The sequence below is a fragment of the Schistocerca gregaria genome, chromosome 6, assembly GCF_023897955.1.
Source record: "Schistocerca gregaria isolate iqSchGreg1 chromosome 6, iqSchGreg1.2, whole genome shotgun sequence".
Lineage (NCBI taxonomy): Eukaryota > Metazoa > Arthropoda > Insecta > Orthoptera > Acrididae > Schistocerca > Schistocerca gregaria.
This window is the reverse complement of record NC_064925.1, coordinates 566,444,727-566,465,904: the sequence shown is the minus strand read 5'-3', so window position 1 is coordinate 566,465,904 and position 21,178 is coordinate 566,444,727.

The following is a 21,178-nucleotide window of genomic DNA, read 5'->3' as shown; positions in this document are numbered from 1 at the left end:
AAGTGATTTGTGAAACGTATAGGTTAGTTTAGTCATGGCCATTCTCTTGTAGGGATTACTGAAAGTCAGATTGGGTTGTGCTAAAAAAAAATATTATGTGTCAGTTTAAGCATAGTCATGTATAATTGTTGAAAGGGGACGTTGCATGTTGTTTGGAGAAGGCCCAAGAAGCCGCCTCACTGGAAGGGGCTGCGCAGCTCTCATTCCAAAGTGGGCTGTCACAAACAGTAACTCACGTTTAACGTAAAAATTGTTACTTCATCTAGATCTGATGTCCCTTGGTGTGCTAATATGAGTGTCAGATTGTCGAATTAGAATTAATAAAAGCATTTAATAATGATAGTTACTGCAATTGTTTCTGCTCTGTCCACACAGAAATTACTAGTGGATTGCAAAACCAAACTTAACTGACATTTAATCAGCAGGTGGGTGCTTCAGTCAAAGTGGAGTTACTCAGACACATACCAGTATCTTCCCTTTTTCTTTTTATTAATTTACCTCTTTGTCGTTTGGAGTCAGGTTGGATTTACTTACTCTCTGGATTAAGAAGGAAATGAGGAGTGTGGACCCAGATTATCATTTATTAAACATCCTAAAACATAAAGGAAACAACAGCACAAACTTTCTTCCGAGAAACTGATGATATTTGCAAATCATTAGCAAGTGGCAAAAGCCAATGAACGTCCAAGATGCTTCTCCAGATGGGTGTAAAATGAATGTGCTCGATGGAAAATACTGCCCGCGGAAATGAAGATTCGGCCCTGTCTGACTACCCCTGAAGCAGATCTTAGGACCTCTTAGTGGTGATATTATGTCCTCCTTTTTGCTCTTTAACATATAAATTACAACTCAAACGTAAATGAGTGGTTAAGGGAACTAGTAACTACAAAATGGTAAATGGTGTTTCTGCTTATACAGTAATTGTAGATTAAAACAGCTTTATATATTACAAATGTTTATGTATCAATGTCCAATGGACATAAATAGATACAAATAAATTTTCTAACTAATATGATTAGTCAGTTGCCCAAATCTTCGTCTTTTTATGACTACGCAAGATGAGTGACATCGTCTACAGACCAAACACTAGGACACACTACTTTCAAAGATGATCTGCTGTGGTGTGCAATCCCACTGGAAATAAAATTTACATGGTCACAGTTGTTTAGCTTTGTAGCCCTAATAAGCCGAAGCAATTAGCAGTATCATCGTATGTACTGCGTCCGGTGCGTCGATGTGAGGGTTCTCGTATACGTCTGCGACGATGGAAGAACTGCAGCTACAAAATAAAAACTCTTTGATACCCTAGGACGGCAGAAGGCGGTCCTCTGAGTAGTATGATCTAATACTGTCTTCTCCCCTCTACAGACAAAAAACGCGTGCTCCCAGCCACAAGGCAGAATTCAGATTACGTTTCTATGTGAGTATAGACAAAATAAGTTCACTCTATGACTGAACACTGCGTATTCAACGACGACTCCCTACCTGGAAGCAAAGTCGAGAACCGTGTAAGTTCGCAACCGTGCAGTGCCTGACCGGTCTAACTATAAAATCTCCTGAGAGCGAAGACAGCAACTCCGTCTGTACCAATAAAAACTGATACTAAGCGACCGTCAAACACGGGCGCTCAAAACGGGAGACACTGTTCTCTCCACCGCTAGCTTCCCACTAAAGCTCGGCTCCCCTCCCTCTTAAGTGCAGAAGGCTAATCATATTCTCGAAACCACGGAATATTCTCCCTCTCTACAGATTCTTACGAACGCCGTCCAACCACATTTTAGTCTTTAGTCGTTGAGCTCGGAAAGTTTGAAGGATGTACCTATACCCGTTAATTAGGAATTCATACAATTGTATGCTACTCAAAGTAAAAATCCTCGGAAATAACCCAGCCTGCGTGATTTCAGAAGTAACACGTCCTCGTTCCTCTCTGCTGCGTCCAAGATTTTCAGAGTTTGGGAAGTATTATCCGGTTATCCTTCCGGCCCTGCTACAATACCAACCGGCCGTGTTGTGCTTCAGCGCTCAGGTGCCCCGACCGTCCGTCTTGGGATACTTCCCGTGTAGAAACAGACCAACACACCTGGTGCAGGCTCTTCCACCCAGGGCTTGAATTACGCCTGCCGTTTCATTTCCACTGGCGTTCCAACCTCTACTAGTATAGGCAATCAGTCGTTATGCCATTTTCATAATAAAGACAATCCGTCACCTTTCATGCAGTAAGCATTAACAACTATTTTCAAGGTGTATGTGACAATGTCAGTCTTCTTTAAACGTTCATATATACGATGTACAACCTATCAAATGATACCTAATTATACTTGTAAATCATGGCGAAGTATGTAGATTATTGCTTGTAAGTTTCGAAATTATAGCCACCTAACAAACAATTCAGAAAAAGCAATGAATATAAGAGGGATCTTAGAGATTTCTCTCGTGTTTCCAACTTTTGAAATGGCTACATTTCTCAGTAAGCACTCTACTGTCGGGTATCTCATCCTCGCGATTCTCACGTCTCACACTTTCCAAATGTTCCCATTAAAGTTCCCCGAGTATCTGTCTTACTTTTAGAATGGTTGTTCCGACCCGCTACGATACTACCATCTCTTCCCTGTCGTCGCCTGCTGGGAAGCCATCGGTAATCTTTTCTGATAAGCTTGGTATAGATTACAAGCGCTCAGTGCAACATCAGGTCGTCCCTGGTTTCACGTTTATTTTGCCTTTTATAACGCACGTTGGTATATCTCCATCTTGACAAATGTCTCGTTTCAGCTCAACGGTTGGGATATGCGTCTAGAGTGTACCTAGAGAGTACGGCCTTTTTGTTTTGGCCATGTGAGGACCATTTAATTCGCGTCAGCTTCATTTCTTCTGGTCTTTAATCCTTTTGCACTCCGTAATTCAGACACAGGGCGTATCCGTGAGCTCTTGATTTAAATCGCAGCCGCCAGGGTGAGCGCGCCACAGAGAATTGAGAGTGGTTCCTTGTGGAAAGAATTAGGGAACTGACCGACAAGCATGGTACACATTGAACCAACAAGTTTACTTTCATTCAAATATATTTACATAAACATTACAAAACAGATATTTTCAGTATAAGGTTTCCTTTGAACCTCTTCAGGCTGGTCTTTTTCCGTCGTCATTTGACTCGAACTGTTTGAAAATGAATCACTGTCATCATGAAAATCACTGTCATCAGAATCATTTGCGCTCTCGTTTTCACTTATAAATCCCTGCAAAAGATATACAATCTCTTCGTCAAGATAGGATTGTGCGTCTAGTGCTAGCGGTTTGACGTTCCCAATCTTGAAGGTAATAATTATATCCTTTGTCTCAACACAGCTGCTACAGTTCGACACCGAATCAACACAGGCTTCCCTAGATGGCGGCACTACGCAGCATTGAGGCCTAGTATAGTCAGATTAGAGAATATAGAATGTGAGGTATTCGAAAAATTATCGGCATCACAGTGGCAAACATAATTCGCATTATGCAACGGCACTCGGCGTTGGAGAGGAAATGTTTAATCTCGTTCGGTATTCTCTCGTTCCAATAATTTTTAATCTTTTTATTTCTTCTGACGATGATTGTCGTGGGTCTAATTGTGCCCTAAAAAGCTGAGAAAATCTGAATTTTTGATTAAAAAATCACCCTGTTGTGAATCTCTGGTTCCTGTATTCACATTTCTTCGAAGTCCCTCTGTACCTCTTCAATCCAACTTACCTTGGTTCTCTTGATGGCATGTATCTGTATTATTTGAAGTGCTAACCTCAAGCTGAAAATACAAATTTTAGATAAGTGGAATTGAGGTTCTTCACAGAAAGCCATTGCTGCTTAGTTCAATGTTGGGCGAGCAACTGTTTATGACACCAAAAGGAAAGAAGATGTTATTCGACAGTACTCAACGCAAATTGAGAGCGAGTTCGGAAAACGGAAAGTTATGCGAAAGAGTGACAATGAAGGACTGGACGTAGCTGTTTATAGATGGTTCACACAACAACGCAGTAAAGGAATTCCAGTCAGTGGCCCAGTTATAGAGCAAAAGCATCTGCATTTAACAGACAACTTGGCGGTAGTAACTTGTTTGCACCTTGCAAAGGTTGAGTATCAAACTGGAAAAAACGACATGTCATTCGACAGCTGACAGTGACTGGGGAAAACCTCTCAGCTAACAATAAGGATGCTGATGAGTTTGTAACCAAGGCACGGAAGATATTATAGGAAGAAGATTTAACTGCTGATGCCCTGGATAATACTGATGAAACAGGACTCCTTTACAAGATTCCCCCCATCAAAAACATTAGCTGCCAAGAACGAGAAAGAATCTCGTGGTTACAAGCAACAGAAACAGCATGTAACATTAGTGGTATGTTGTAATGCAAATGGAAGTCATAATCTACCGCTTATGGTGACTGGAAAATCCCAACATCCACGTTGTTTTCAACACGCTGATATAAATACTGTAGCAGTGCAGTACTGTGCTCAGAAGAAAGCGTGGATGGACAGACAATATTCTCGCTGTGGTTCCATGAAACGTTTCTACCAGCAATGAGAAAAGAGCTAAAGAAGGCAAAGCTTCCACTGAAAGCTATCCTTATAATTGACAATGCTCCCATTCGTCCTTCAGATGTTTCTCTAATGTCCGATGGTGTACATGTACAAGCACTCTTTCTCCCACCCAATGTGACAGCCCTAATTCAGCCCGTAGACCAGGGAATTTTGGAATCAATTAAACGTCATTATCGACATTCACTTCTCGTCTCCTTCCTAAACGACAGCGAAAACGACTCTATCGAAACTGTGCTGAAGGCGTGGAAAGCAATTAACATACGTGATGTTGTGTGACAAGCAGCCGAAGCATGGGATAAAGTGGAGAGCGCTACCATAATGAAGAGCTGCAGAAAATTATAGCCATCCATTGATGCCGAGTTGGACCCAGTAGTGAGTGACAGCGATGAGCCAGTCAATTCAGAATTATCAATTACTTTGTACACTGACATGTTGCACAACATTCCAGGAGGAGAAAAATTGATGTAAAGATGTTACTAAGTGGCTGAATGAGGAAAACTTTAACAGATGAAGGAAAAGCGTGCTAGAATGTAATGATAAATGCGATGAAGAAGGGGACGCAGGAGGAGAGAGCATGAAGTTTCTCACACTGCTGGTGCTAAAGCTGCTGAGGTATTCCTGCAAAAACCAGACACATGCAGTACCGATGTGATGCTTGTAAAGCCGTTGCATGATAAAGCATGCCACCGTCACCTATCTTAATTGCGACAGTTAAAAATTAAGGACATGTTTAATAGTGAGTGATACGACTGGATAATAATGTACAGTAGAGTGTACACTCAAGGACTAAGTTTTATTGGAAAAGAAATGTATTTTTGGATTTAATGAAGTGTGTCCAATATGTTTTAAAATTGTATCCTTCGGTTGAATAAAGTACAGCACACTACAAACCCTATGTTTTCAAAATAAATAAAAAACAGTACAATTGGATAAAATAAATTTCAGAAACTCAATAATCCGGCACTTCGCTAATCCGATACTGCATATCGATCGTCTCCTATTCTTCGAGGTCCTAATTTCCCCCTGAGAAATCTTCCTTCTACATGTTCTAGACTCTTAATCGCTTCTGATATTACTAGTTTCATATTAGACTGCTGCGTATAAGGTTTCAGGATGAATCACTGGTAATGTCTCAATTTCGCATAGATTGAAACATTGTTCGTTATGAAAATGTTTATAATCAGTTCGTAAGCGAAATTCATTTTGTTTACTCCTGCTTCCATTACCTTCTAGAAATAAACACACTTGTGTTTACTTCTTTAAAATCTAGACGCACTAGCTACCATAATGGCAAGGACAAACGACTAAATCATAAATAACTCAAAAATTTGAATGTCGAATGTGACGGAACTAGCCAAAACACGAATCTTCCTGGCACATTAAAATTGTGTGCCAGTCCGAGACTCGAACTCGGGACCTTTGCCTTTCGCGGGTGCTCTACCAGCTGAGTTACCCAAGCACGATTCAGGACCCGTACTAACAATTTTACTTCCGCCAGTACCTCGTGTCCTACCTTCCAAACTTCACAGGAGTTCTCCTGCGAACCTTGCAGAACTAGCACTCCTGAAAGAAAGGATTTTGCGGAGACATGGCTTAGCCACAGCCTGAGGGATGTTTCCAGAATGAAATTTTCACTCTGCAGCGGAGTGTGCGCTGCTTTTGAAACTTTACTTTCTTCTAGTAGTGCTAGTTCTGCAAGTTTCGCAGGAGAGCTTCTGTGAGGTTTGGAAGGTAGGAGACTAGGTACTGCGGAACTAAAAATTGTAAGGACGGGTCGTGAGACGTGCTTGGTTAGCTCAGTTGGTAGAGCACTTGCTTGCGAAAGGCAAAGATCCTCAGTTAGAGTCTCAGTCCAGCACACAGTTTGAATCTGCCAGGAAGTTTCCAAACCAGCGCACACTCCGTTGCAGAGTGAAAATTTCATTCGGTAGGGAAAACATGTTACACGACATAGTCAAGTTCAAACTAAAAATGCTTTAAATTACGATATAATTTTTTTTACTTTTGTGTAGTTCTTCAACATTTTCCGACCTCTCATTGATGTAAATACGTAGATGGTAGATACCACAGTAATGTTTTATTACTTGGCATGGTTACGAAAGCTAGGCTCAATACCATTTCTTACAAATCCATCAGAAACAAACGCAAAATAATTTTATTTAAAAAAGTGGATAAAGTGCCACTAGAAGCCTTCCTAAAAGACAATTTCCATTCCTTCCGAACTGACTATGCGAATGTAGACGAGATGTGGCTCAAATTCAAAGATATAGTAGCAACAGCAATTGAGGTATTCATACCTCATAAATTGGTAAGAGATGGAACGGATCCCCCGTGGTACACAAAAAAGGTCCGAACGCTGTTGCAGAGGCAACGGAAAAAGCATGCGAAGTTCAGAAGAACGCGAAATCCCGAAGATGGGCTAAAATTTACAGACGCGCGAAATTTGGCACGTACTTCGATGCGAGATGCCTTTAATAGGTTCCACAACGAAACATTGTCTCGAAATTTGGTAGAAAATCCGAAGAAATTCTGGTCGTATGTAAAGTACACAAGCGGCAAGACGCAGTCAATACCTTCGCTGCGCAGTGCCGATGGTACTGTTATCGACGACTGTGCCGCTAAAGCGGAGTTATTGAACGCAGTTTTCCGAAATTCCTTCACCAGGGAAGACGAATGGAATATTCCAGAATTTGAAACACGAACATCTGCTAGCATGAGTTTCTTAGAAGTAGATACCTTAGGGGTTGCGAAGCAACTCAAATCGCTTGATACGGGCAAGTCTTCAGGTCCAGATTGTATACCGATTAGGTTCCTTTCAGATTACGCTGATACTATAGCTCCCTACTTAGCACTCATATACAACCGCTCGCTCACCGATAGATCTGGACCTACAGATTGGAAAATTGCGCAGGTCGCACCAGTGTTCAAGAAGGGTAGTAGGAGTAATCCATTTAACTACAGACCTATATCATTGACGTCGGTTTGCAGTAGGGTTTTGGAGCATATACTGTATTCAAACATTATGAATCACCTCGAAGGGAACGATCTATTGACACGTAATCAGCATGGCTTCAGAAAACATCGCTCTTGTGCAACGCAGCTAGCTCTTTATTCGCACGAAGTAATGGCCGCTATCGACAGGGGATCTCAAGTTGATTCCGTATTTCTAGATTTCCGGAAAGCTTTTGACACCGTTCCTCACAAGCGACTTCTAATCAAGCTGCGTAGCTATGGGGTATCGTCTCAGTTGTGCGACTGGATTCGTGATTTCCTGTCGGGAAGGTCGCAGTTCGTAGCAATAGACGGCAAATCATCGAGTAAAACTGAAGTGATATCAGGTGTTCCCCAGGGAAGCGTCCTGGGACCTCTACTGTTCCTGATCTATATAAATGACCTGGGTGACAATCTGAGCAGTTCTCTTAGACTGTTCGCAGATGATGCTGTAATTTACCGTCTAGTAAGGTCATCCGAAGACCAGTATCAGCTGCAAAGCGATTTAGAAAAGATTGCTGTATGGTGTGTCAGGTGGCAGTTGACGCTAAATAACGAAAAGTGTGAGATGATCCACATGAGTTCCAAAAGAAATCCGTTGGAATTCGATTACTCGATAAATAGTACAATTCTCAAGGCTGTCAATTCAACTAAGTACCTGGGTGTTAAAATTACGAACAACTTCAGTTGGAAGGACCACATAGATAATATTGTCGGGAAGGCGATCCAAAGGTTGCGTTTCATTGGCAGGACACTTAGAAGATGCAACAAGTCCACTAAAGAGACAGCTTACACTACACTCGTTCGTCCTCTGTTAGGATATTGCTGCGCGGTGTGGGATCCTTACCAGGTGGGGTTGACGGGTGCAAAAAAGGGCAGCTCGTTTTGTATTATCGCGTTATAGGGGAGAGAGTGTGGCAGATATGATACACGAGTTGGGATGGAAGTCATTACAGCACAGACTTTTTCGTCGCGGCGAGACCTTTTTACGAAACTTCAGTCACCAATTTTCTCTTGCGAATGCGAAAATATTTTGTTGAGCCCAACCTACATAGGTAGGAATGATCATCAAAATAAAATAAGAGAAATCAGAGCTCGAACAGAAAGGTTTAGGTGTTCGTTTTTCCCGCTCGCTGTTTGGGAGTGGAATAGTAGAGAGATAGTATGATTGTGGTTCGATGAACCCTCTGCCAAGCACTTAAATGTGAATTGCAGAGTAGTCATGTAATAGATGTAGAAATCTGGGAAGGTAAGTCCCCGATTTCTCTTGAGGTTTTCTGACTTGCTACCTGGTCGCATGAAAAACTAGTGTATTAATAGAGAAACTCCGTGGAATACATTTTCTTATCACTCCCAAATAAAATTTGATGGTAACGCAGGAACTTACACAAAATTCAAAATTGTCGAAAACAGTGTCGACAATATGAAAACTCTCACTCGAGCAATCTGACACACACACAAATATCAAGTGTGGGACGCATCACACCTCCACTGGTAATTTTCGCTAGAAGCGAATGCAGGGGGAGTTTATTCACAAACCCCAAAGGTGATTACTTTCATCCTGCAATCCGCGCTTATGTTTCACCTGTGGCGACCATAATTCAGCACGAGAGCAAACAGCAGTACATTTCTGAGTAACAATACAGTACATTTCTGAGATACAGTACCGCTCATCATTGTAGCCTCAACAAAGTCCTCTAGAACTGATGTCAGCGAGACATACAGCTCTAAACGTTAAGCCCTTTAATGAGTTCAGTGTCCGCGATGCCATCTGCTCTAAGAGAAACTCCTAACCGTATACGAAGAGCTGCGATTCACGCGTCAACAGAAACCACATCGCGTGACAATCGAGTAAATACTATAGGCATTTCTGGAACCACACAGAATGATAACAGCAACAGCAGTATCTCCCTTGTCTACAAGTAACGATGTCCACTATCATTAGTATAGATTATCCCCACATAGTAATTTTTGTTGAAGTCGATAATATCAACGGTAACTACAGCCATCGCTGTGGTTGTAAAAGCCAATAAGTAATCAACGTAATGAATCTAAGCTAGATCTTAATCATCTGTTCCGCCCTTGGATGTTTTTATAGATGCGCTCACTTTCGTGCGTGGATGTGCATATAGTAATTCAGCATGTTATTGTCAACGCTATGATGTATCTTCCTCATCACTGCTTGTCACCCATCTGTACCTCGATTTTCAAGAATTCGCCAGTTATCGCTTTTATGTTTTAATAGAGTAGCTTAAGAAGTCTTCATTTTACTTTCAGTCAGACGATTTCATCTGTACTCATTTTTCAGTAACAATTATTTTCGTTAATCAAATACTGTTTCAAGTCTTATTAAAGCTCTACTAAGTATTCATTAAACAACACTGGTGATAAAGCACAAATCTTCCCCAAAGTAGGCGCTAATATCCTAGCATTCTACGTCTCTTACGCAATATTAGTGACATTCCATCAAACCCACAGGTATGGGAAAGAAATAAAATATTATTATGTCTTTTGATTTAAGAATAATATAGCGAAATGACTTAAAATTAGGAAAGACATAGTAAAGCGCCAATTATTGAATAAGCTAGCGCTCAAGGTGTAAAGATACTGTTCAATGGATTACAAGAATCAGCTCAACAGAAGTTTTCTTAATTCGTTATTAAAGTCGATCAGTTTATATAAATTACATTTCATGCACTCTGACAGATTGTCGAATAATCAGTTATCTGAGACATTCCTCCACTAATGTTGACGCCTTGACGTTTTCGTCGAGTTTATCTTTGGTCGTAGTAAAATATTCAAGAATGTCTCTGCTTCTGAGATGTGTAATGGCATCAGAAAGAATGAAGAGCGTGAATGTTTAAATGCTGATGTTGTCAATGTTGCTTACGTAAAAAGACGCAATGCAGCGTGCCAGTACGAAGCGGATTTGAGGCAACTGGAGTTGAACCCTGCACCCAGTCATCCTGATGATACGCGACTGTAAGCAATTGTCGAAGACATCGGTGCTATGCCTGTGGTTGATATAGTTCGACGCCGTGTTGCTTCGGACACGCCTCTATGTCGAAAGGAACAGACAGTGCTGGTGATCGATAGCCATAATACATCACGTAATGTATTCAAAAAATAAGAATAAGATTCTAGAATAGATACGTCGCAGTGTTTGGTCTCCCTAGTGCTCGCACTTTATGTGATTCCCGCACGGGGAGAGACAGTATTTCTCTCGTCAGGTGGCCTTGGTTTTGACATGACATGCAGTAGTGCCGTGTAAGTATTTGACTGTGCCCGCATAATTCGCTGGTCCGGCCAAACCAATCTGACGGTGCATGCTGGAATGGTCAAACTTCAGACGGCCGACTCAATACCAATAAGTCACCCTCGTGACACACGATGTCTGAGACGATATGCAGTTCCATTTGTAACGCTACCAGCCCTTACCAAACTGGCAATCGCCGATAATGTTAAACTCCTATGAAGGGCTTAGCCTGATCGTGACTGTATCTAATGAAGAGAAATCGGACTATAATTTCATAATCGCGAAGTAAGTGAAACAGTAACAACAGCAAAGTAAACAGGATTTGAACCTACGTTCTAGAAATACGAAAGTAAACTGTAATTATACGAGTGTTTTCCAGAAAGCAAACCACAGTGAAAACCAGAAACGTTTTATTTACAACAGTTATGTACATCTTCAACCTACTTCTCTACATAGTCGCTGCTCCTACTTCGAGTTTAGTCGTAGTGTTGTATGAACGTTCCAATATCCTGGTCATAGAAAGCAGCACCCTGTGCTTTCAGCCAGTTATCTGCACTGGTCTGCAGCTCGTTCTCTGTGGAAACATTTTGTATTCTGAGACAGGGGTTCTTGTGAGCGGAAATGAGAAGCAGGAGGAGCCAATTACGGACTGTATTGTGGGTGATCAGACACTTCTCATCGGAAACGCTGCAGGAGCGTCTTCATTGTCCCTGTAGTGTAGTGTGAGGCCGGGAATTGGCTAGAAGAAGGAACTGCTCGACAGTTGTGTTATGTGGGTTGCATGAGACAGGCGAAATCTCTAACCAGGCCGTCATATTTGGTGGGAGACACTATTCCCTACGCATCTTTACGTGCTCACTGTTCACTCAAAACTGGAAAGAGCGAAACGACACAATCGACGGGCATACTAGAGACACTGCCCAACACATCTGTCAAATCGTTATCGGATTTTCCCATTGGTTTCCATTTCGCGACCGGGGAATATCATCTTTTACTTTTGCATTGATTACGAAAAGTGAAAATGAACTTCAGCTAAGAAAACTGCCATCACTTGATACCCTAACTAATCTCTTATAGCTCAGTAACTTGCCCTAGCAAACAATAATACAGCCAACCATTATGCATAACATACGAGGACCAGTAAATGAAGCACTACACACCGTCTCACAGCAACACTTATTATTGGCAAAAACTACTATGCTGTATAATGAACAAATGCAGGACATATGAACCTCCTAGCAAAGTTTGACTGACAATAGCATCAACTACTATTATTTTAATGAACTATCACACAAAAATGGTTCAAATGTCTCTGAGCACTATGGGACTTAACGTCTGAGGTCATCAGTACCCCAGAACTTAGAATTACTTAAACCTAACTAACCTAAGAACATCACACACATGCACGCCCGAGGTAGGATTTGATCTTGCGACCGTAGCGGTCGCGCGGTTCCAGACTATAGCGCCTAGAACCACTCGGCCACTCCGGCCGGCTATCACATAAAAGACCTTGATGTTAATACACTGCGAATTACTATGGGCTTGAGGAATCTGCACACGAAGTTACTCTATACAAGTGGGCAATACAATTATAATTTATAAGAAAAGTTCTACTTCAGAATAAATGAATGCACTGATTGCTACACTTGCTCAGAAAGAGCCTTCACTTTCATTTAACACGCAAGTACTTTATGGGGCCCCTTAAAGTGGTATGGTTGAAGAATCATAATCGACTGTAAATGGTAACACACATAATTAAGAAATTTACAAATACCTTTAATACAAGTTAAAGTATCATGAATAATGCAAAATTATTTCAACAGTTAACCAGTGGCCTAGCAGCTAGACTCGCATTGGACTCCAAGTCAAGGTGACTTTGTAAATGACTGCACAACGTAAAAACTCACTTTAAAACAACACATACAAAGAAACAAACAATTAAAATTTTACAAACCTGCTGGCTTTTTATAAGTTTTACTTACAAACAGCTAATAGCACTTAATATTTTCCTTAGTGATTATTTTAATGGCAGCTTCTTATTTCATGAAAAGCTTTCTTTATGAACAAACTTTAGGATCTACTAAGATGAAAAACGATGTGGAATAAATCATTTACTATTATAAAGAAAACTAACACAACTCCTTGTTCCATAAAGGTAATAAATCTGCGAAATTGTCAATTTAATAAAAAAACACGATATTGGGAATTAATTCACTTGGAAAGGACCCTGTTTAGGAGTGCAGATGGGGATAATCACGGGTTATTATTCAGTAATTAATACCTGGTAATGGCTGTACGTATTTAGATAACAGTTCTGCTCAAGGTGGTGGTGCTTCTGGAAAATTACAGTGGCTATAAAATTGGCAGTAAAGAAACCATGCCCCTCGATGTTAGCCACACCCTGACATAACTCTTCTTGGCGTCGTAAATTTAGCCAAGCAGAGCCAATAATGATGCCATGATCGACAGGCCACTTTGCATTCCTTCCGACGCTAATTTACACGCTCTCAATCTCTTCTTTCCTCAATTTATACATCCAAATTAACCACAATTGCTGGCCAACGCTTTGTATGACAACTCAATATAACAGTCAGAACAGTACAAAGGAACACTGCATGTAATTACAGATGAACAGTCAAATACAGGCACCTCTTTGATGTATTTAATGTCAAAGCCAGGGGCAACTTGACGAAAAAAATAAGTCTCTCCTTATGCGAGAAGCACATAATTTTGCTTGTGCTATGGGAAGAAGACGCTGTATATGGAAAGCTGGGTCGGACCTGGAAGGGATCAGTGGTTAAAGCGACCGTTCGCAACTAATTGAAAATCTGGGTTCGAGTCTCGGTCTGGCAAAGATTTTCATATATTTCTAGTGAGCTGTATAGTTGTTGTGGTACCGTATTCGAAATTTGCGGATAATTTTATAGAGGTGGCAGTGACATCTGGATGACGAACCCTGGGATGATGGCTTGGACACTACAGAACTCAACGACGCAGATCTAGGAGGATTTAAGTTCGTACGTTGGACCATGAGACGGTGGCGCTATGCCTGGCTCGTGGTCTTGAGGAGAGGCCGGTAGAGTGAAGGTGACTTGAAATCTAAGACGTCAGGCGGTGGCCATTGGTTCACAGCCCGGATGCACTGATGGCAGTTGAGTCAGGAGATGTGAGCAATCCCAAGGCACATATGAAGGCAAGCGTCGGTGTCTAGTCCAACGGTGCCGATAACCTGCTCAGCTGGCCCAAGTTTATACAATAGGAGGATCGTGAAACGAAAATCAGACAAATGTAAAATACTACATAAACTGAAACCTCCCGCCAAATTAACACTGTGTGCCGGACCGAGTCTAAAACTCGGGACCTTTGTCTTTCACGGGCAAGTGCTCTATCAGCTGAGCTACTCAAGGACGACTCATGACCCCTGCTTGGATAGCTCAGATGGTAGAGCACTTGCCCGCGAAAGGCAAAGGTCCCGAGCTCGAGTCGAGGTTTCATATCAGCGCACACTCCGCTGCAGAGTGAAAATCTCGGTTTGGAAACATCCCCAGGCTGTGGCTAAGCCATGTCTCCGCAATATCCTTTCTTTCAGGAGTGTCAGTTCTGCAAGGTTCGCAGGAGAGCTTCTGTAAAGTTTAATGGTAGGAGACGAGATATTGGCATAAGTAAAGCTATGAGGACGGGGCGTGAGTCGTGCTTGGGTAGCTCAGTTGGTAGGGCACTTGCCCGCGAATGGCAAAGGTCCCGATTTCGAGTCTGGGTCGGGCACAGTTTTAATCTGCCAGGAAGTTTCATATCAGCGCACACTCCGCTGGGAGTGCAAATTTCATTCTGGATGTATGCAAACTATTTCAGAAGTAATCGTCGTTAATGTTAATACATTTATCCCACTGTGAGACAATAGATCAGTATGCAAGTCATCGCTCGCTTTTATCATAAATATATGTCTGAGTGAAGCTATTCATGTACCATCACTATTAAAAAAACATTGAATGCTAAAGGGGGTATGATTCTATAGACAGAGAAACGATAGATAAGGCCATTAGAAAATTTGGAGTTAAATAAAAATAGCAAACATAATTCGTGAAACACTAAAACGTACAGTATTTAAATAAAAATAGCAAACATAATTCGTGAAACACTAAAACGTACAGTATCTAAAGTCAAATTTATGGGAGAAGTATCTCAGCCTTTTGAAATAAAAACTGGTATTAGAGAAGGTGATGATTTATCACCTTTACTGTTGAACTGCGTTCTAGAAAAAACTCTAAGGAACTGGAATTCGGAGCTAAAAAACCACAAAACTGAACCAATAACTCTGGGAAGGAAAACAAATGGAATTAAGGTGAACTGCTTGGCTTTTGCGGATGATTTCGCAATACCTTCAGAAAACCTGACAGAAGTAGTTACTCAAATAAACATTCTGGAAAAATTTGCAAACAGAACTGGTCTCAAAGTTTCATCTGAAAAAACAAAATTCATGACAAATATAAAAAAATGCACCAAAATACATAGAAACACAAATAGGTAAAATAGAGCGAATAAATAAATTTAAATATCTTGGAGAAACTATACAATAGAATGGACAAGAAAAATCTGCAATAGATGTAAGAATTAACAAAATGGAAAGAGCACATGGTTTTACCAAAAATATTTACAACAAGAAATGTATATCTGGAAAAACAAAACTAAAACACTACATCACAGTGGTAGGACCAGAATGTTTATATGGATCTGAAAGCCTAACGATGAACTATAAGATGAACAAACTAGAGGTACGGGAAAGAAGGATTATTAGAAAAATAATGGGTTCAATGAAATCTGCAGATGGTAGCAAAATAAGAAATAATGAGGAAATCTACAAAAACATAGAGAAAATATCTGAAGTAATGGCCAAACGAAGATCAACTTTTTTTGGATATCTCTACCAAATGGATGGAAATAGACTAACAAAACAAATACTCCTATATTTCTGGAAGAAGAAATCGACAATTGCATGGATTTCAGAAGTAAGAAAAGATCTTGAAAGAAACAACATCAAAGAATAAGAAATAGCAAAAAGAAACCGTTTTAAAAAGAAAATACTAATTTTGGAAGGCTTTCAAAGCAGAAGAAATAAAAAATCCGGAATAACATGGACAGAAGAAAGGAAGAGTCTTCATGGGGAGAAAATGAGGGAATAACAACAACAAAGGAAGAAGAGGAACTGAACTTGTTAACGTGATCCTGGTTGGTCAATATGATTGTAAAAAAAAGGGGTTATGAATGAGAACAGTGGTGTATTTAAGTTCACAAAATAATGACAGGTTTTATTAAATCTTTAGTAACAGCAACTCGCTGATAAATCTTACACAAAAATTACAAACACAAATCAGATAAGTAATGATGTTTGATAGGCGAAGCATACATTAGGGTGGAAGCTGTACAAATTCTTCCCTGAATTAATTCCTTTCACAACACACTCTGATTTCGTTTACTTGAATCCCCTATGAGGCCCAATTCTGTTCAAATGGAATTAACTACCACAGACTAAGGTTTACTTGAGAACAGGGAGCGGTGAATACGATTTAACAACCCCACGCCGGTGCAAAAGTACTTTACCCTTTCACCTTCATTCAAGCGGAGCGCTGTGTGCAAGAAGCTCTTACTGCGGCAGCCTAAACGTTCTGTCGCGTTCACGAAAACATGCGAACTACGCATTCTGTCGTCCTGATTTTCTGAACGCGAGAAACTTCTTCATCAGAGGCCTGAAATCCCGACAGATTTCAGTGTGAGGTACACCAATTCGCTGGTGTGGCCAAACCAATTTGACTCATAGGCATGACAGTGCATGCTGGAATTGTCAAACTTCAGATGGCTGACTCAGGAAGTTCACCCTCGTGACACGAGATATGTCTGAGATGATATGCACTTTCACTGATGGTACATTTAGAAACTGCCACAGGCTTAGCCCACCACAGGCCTCATCCACTAGAAAACGACCGGAAGTTTTTCACCAGGGGAGGACCAGAAGACGAAATCTTTCAAGTATCACCACCAAGCCTCGGTACAGGAGCTGAATTAGCAAAACGAATCCGCCCCCACATTGGACAAACCAATCTAACTATCCTCTATTCATTGAATCTCCCATCTTGACAGTTCTGTTAGCTTGATAGCCAATCCAGTCACAGAAATGGAGTTCCCACGCTGGGGAGCAATCCTCTACTTTGCGTATCCTGAAAGGAGCCCATCAGCCACTCCAGATCTCTCTTGTATTAAAAAGGAAGACTTTAGACTAGGAAGGCTTCGATCTCACGATAATCATGGCCATGTTTTGGTACATATGTTTTTGCTGCTCACTAAAAGAACCTGACGACTTCCTGGCATAACGGAGGCGTGAGGTTACAATCATACCTCCACCGACACATACACCAGCCATTCCTTCTGAATCGTCCCAGCTTCTAATACGACAATACATGCAGTTTTATGACCTTCCTTCCTTTGGCACAAATGCTCAGTTTACAGAAGTTTCTCTTAAACGGTTTCGTCCCACACTTTCAGCCATCTGGCCTTCTTCTGTGATGGGCTGGTGCCTCGCTGAGGTACAGCGATTTGTGATCCAGCGCCCTTCTATCTGACCCTAAGTGTATGGAGGAGAGTGCTTTGGCCAGAAGTCCCTCTGCAGGTAAAAACCACTGAACACTGTTTCCCAGAAACACTCGTACAGCCGAGTCACTGTGCTCAGCATTTATGGCTCCCAATTCATCTTTCTCTCAGCCCTCGGTCGCCTCTGCTACGGCCTCCCGGGTACAAGCTCTCAGCAGGTTGCACCTGCAGTTACAAGAATATTGTGCTAACAGTTTCCTCAGCTAGAAAAAAAGCCACTAATCACACAGAGCCAATGTAGTTCTGGGGAACACCGAGATCACACACAAAAATATGAATGTTAATCTGACTGACAATTCGTGTTAAAGTGTGAGACTGGTGTGCTACCTCTCAAGTAATTTGGTGGGAATGTGCTTGTGGTTGCCTACAGAACCATGATTGTTCTCAGTCATTCCCCTCATCATCTGAAGTAAATTGATGGCCATGAATGTCTTCCTTCATGTCAGGCTCAAATATTGTCAAGGTTGTATAAACTGCACTGCATAAGTTTCGCTAGAAAGGCCTTTCACATCCCCCATACAGTTATGTTCTCTGCCCAAGCGATTTCCATATTTGTAGAGCCCTCAAGATAGGCGTTCAGGGGTGTCGTTTTTCCTTGAATGAAGGGTGTACGTTTGGGTATATTCATGGTTCCGCAGGAAAAAAGGAAAAATTTGCAGTGAAGGCTTTGTCTGTCTCATTCCACAGAAGGATAAAGGTATCAATCCTTATGGTGATTGCTTTTGAAATAATAAACAGTACACTTACTTTTTCCCTTTTTCGTTTTCACTTTACTTCTTCTTCACATTGGGGAGAAATATCGCAATATCAAAAAATAATTAATGAAGAGTTATGAAATTTCAAGAATACATTATCTAGGTAACATATTTAACGATTAACCCTGCAAAGGTAATATAAGCGCTAGATAAGCCATTGCAAATATTAAATGCTGGTACATTAATAAGCCGTGTAACCACGAATGTTCAATGTAAGCGTGCAAAGGTGCATGTATTGTTCTGTACAGGTGCCAGACGTCCCTTTGTGGGAGGGAGCTACATGCCTGTTGCATTTAATTAGTCGATATAGGTACGGTTAATAATGTTTGTGAATGGCGCTTGATTTGTCGTCCGATGATGTCCCCTGTGTGCTCCATTGGAACATTGAATAGAACTGTGTAGACACTGTCACATATAATTACTGTCCTGATGTGATGTGGTATCGAGCAGGCCGAGGCAACATGCCCACAATATAGTGAATTCTGGGTTACATGAGCAGTTACTAACCACCTCCCACACGGAGCACGTCCGTATCTCACCACTGACTTCTAGTATCAGCCGCACGCAGTTGACGGCAACAAGTGTATGGGCCTGAAGATGACGTTGTTACAACGTTGAAACTTGTTGCGAAAATAAAATCGACACTTTAAATACAGCTAGAGGAATTTCTTCATTTTTAGTGTAAATCATTGATACTCTCTATCGGTGGAGAAGAATGCAACATCCAAAAGAACGTCCTCTGAAACCAAATTTAATGGTGTCACTCATTCCAACCCGCCAAATTGTCTTAGGGAGAATGGAGCGGGCAAGTGCTTTTCTGGCGGACGTGCATCGAGGCATGGACAATGGGAGCATCCAAATGTTCTCAACGACAAGCATAAGTACACATAGTGCAGCCTGCGTGCAGTAAACAGGCGATGGGCATTAAACCTAGTAGCCAGGGGCAACTATGTGGATGTGCTGCTGTAAGTGCACAAATAACCTGAATAGCACAAATTGGGCCCATATTCGACAGAATCCAAACAACTTGTTATTTATTAAAAATATGTAAACATGTTCACGATGCTGGTGGTACCACGTTCAAAAATACGGAACCGAGATGGATTACTTGTAAATAATATGGATATCAACAATACTGGCGGCATTGTGTTCAAAAATATCGGAATAAGCTGATTTACTTCTTAGAAATACATAATAATACTCGCAGTGCTGTTGCCATGTTCATATGCGTACGACACTAGTGTTAATATACTGACAGCTACCTACTTTCAACTACTTTATTTGTATGGTAGTTACGAAATAACTTTCAATTACCTAACCAAGCGGAATTAGCCGAGCGATCTGAGGCGCTACAATCATGGACTGTGCGGCTGGCCCCAGGGAGGTTCGAGTCCTCCATCGGGCATGAGTGTCTGTGTTTGTCCTTAGGATAATTTAGGTTGAGTAGTGTGTCAGCTTAGGGACTGATGACCTTAGCAGTTAAGTCCCATAAGATTTCACACACATTGAACGTTTTTCAACTACCTAGTTTCAGCTACTTCTCAGGGTCATCCAAATAACCATTTTCAGCAACTTTGTAGCTTCACCATTCAAAAGATAGATGAATTTCATTATAAACAGAAACGTATTTCGATCTTTGGGCAGCATTAAGAATAAGAAAACAAATATTGTTCTACAAAAACTTTTTTTAATTTTTCATGTATACATTGACACACAGAAAACAGTTGTTCGTTTATTTTTGTTTGTTGTATTTTTAATAATATCTAGCTTAATTTTTAACTTATTGTTTAAATATACATGAGATTAGCTAACTCTTTTTCCAAACAAGTTCTGTCCTCGAATTCTAATACGTATCCAATCCATAAGTTATCTCTTTTATGGCTTTAACAATTACTTCTTTCTGCAAGTCTTCTAGCTGACAGCATTTGGAGACTGTAATGTATCGTGATGTTTCCTGTATTACATGATAGTTAGAGGATTGCACCTCTTTTTTTGCGTAGATTGGTAACTCTTCTGCTCTACATTCGTGCAGAATTTTTAGTTGGAACATTAAGTCTACAAAATTTTCAAACGAATTACTGTTCAGTGTAGCTATTTTGTCAGTTTTTAACCTGAAAATGGTACTTGTGCTTCTAGATGTACAATGTCCAGACCACTAAATTTAGATACAATATTAAGTATTCTTTTTTAAGCTTTCCGAACCAGAATGAGTTTTATAACCAGATTTCTCGCGTATCCTTTACTGCAGTGAACGTCTACAGACCCATTTTTCTGCAAGTACTCCAATACACAGCCACTTTCAACTTCCATTTGCAGTACGTTCTGACGCATATCCCGGTCAAACCCAGATTTTTCCATACACCATGTTTTATCCATTTATCTTAGCCACATACTCCAGTTTTCATTTCCGACTTCGACCACTTCCGTCTCCATACATAATGCATTAACGGTTCTTAAAGGAATAAGTTCTTTAACAGGAAATGGTTTTAGTCTGTGCAAAAAATTTACTCTTTCTCATAAAACCAGTGTGAATTCAAACTAGCCAGTATCCAAAAAGATATTGTCGAGAGCAATCCTGTGTGTTGAAAGAAATAGGTTTCAACAGTTCTATATAACACTTACGTATAATACTTCAGTTATCTTTGTTTGAGTCCGTATTATCAATTCCCACATAGTTACAGATAAATAATGAAAACTATAGGCACGCAGAACATGGTTTATAATTATTTATTGGCCCTGACTATCTGGCAGGTTTATTTGTACTCCAGTCAACATTCGTGCATTTTAATATCCCAGGAGACAAATTGCAGGACACTGCTAAGCACAACACATCAAATGTTCTGCATGATATCCCATAGATTACGCCACACAGAAGCGATTTGCACAAATTACAGTGAAGCTTCACAGGTCACACCAATACTCAAGAAAAGAAGCAGGAGTAAACCGATTAACTACAGCCCCATATCAA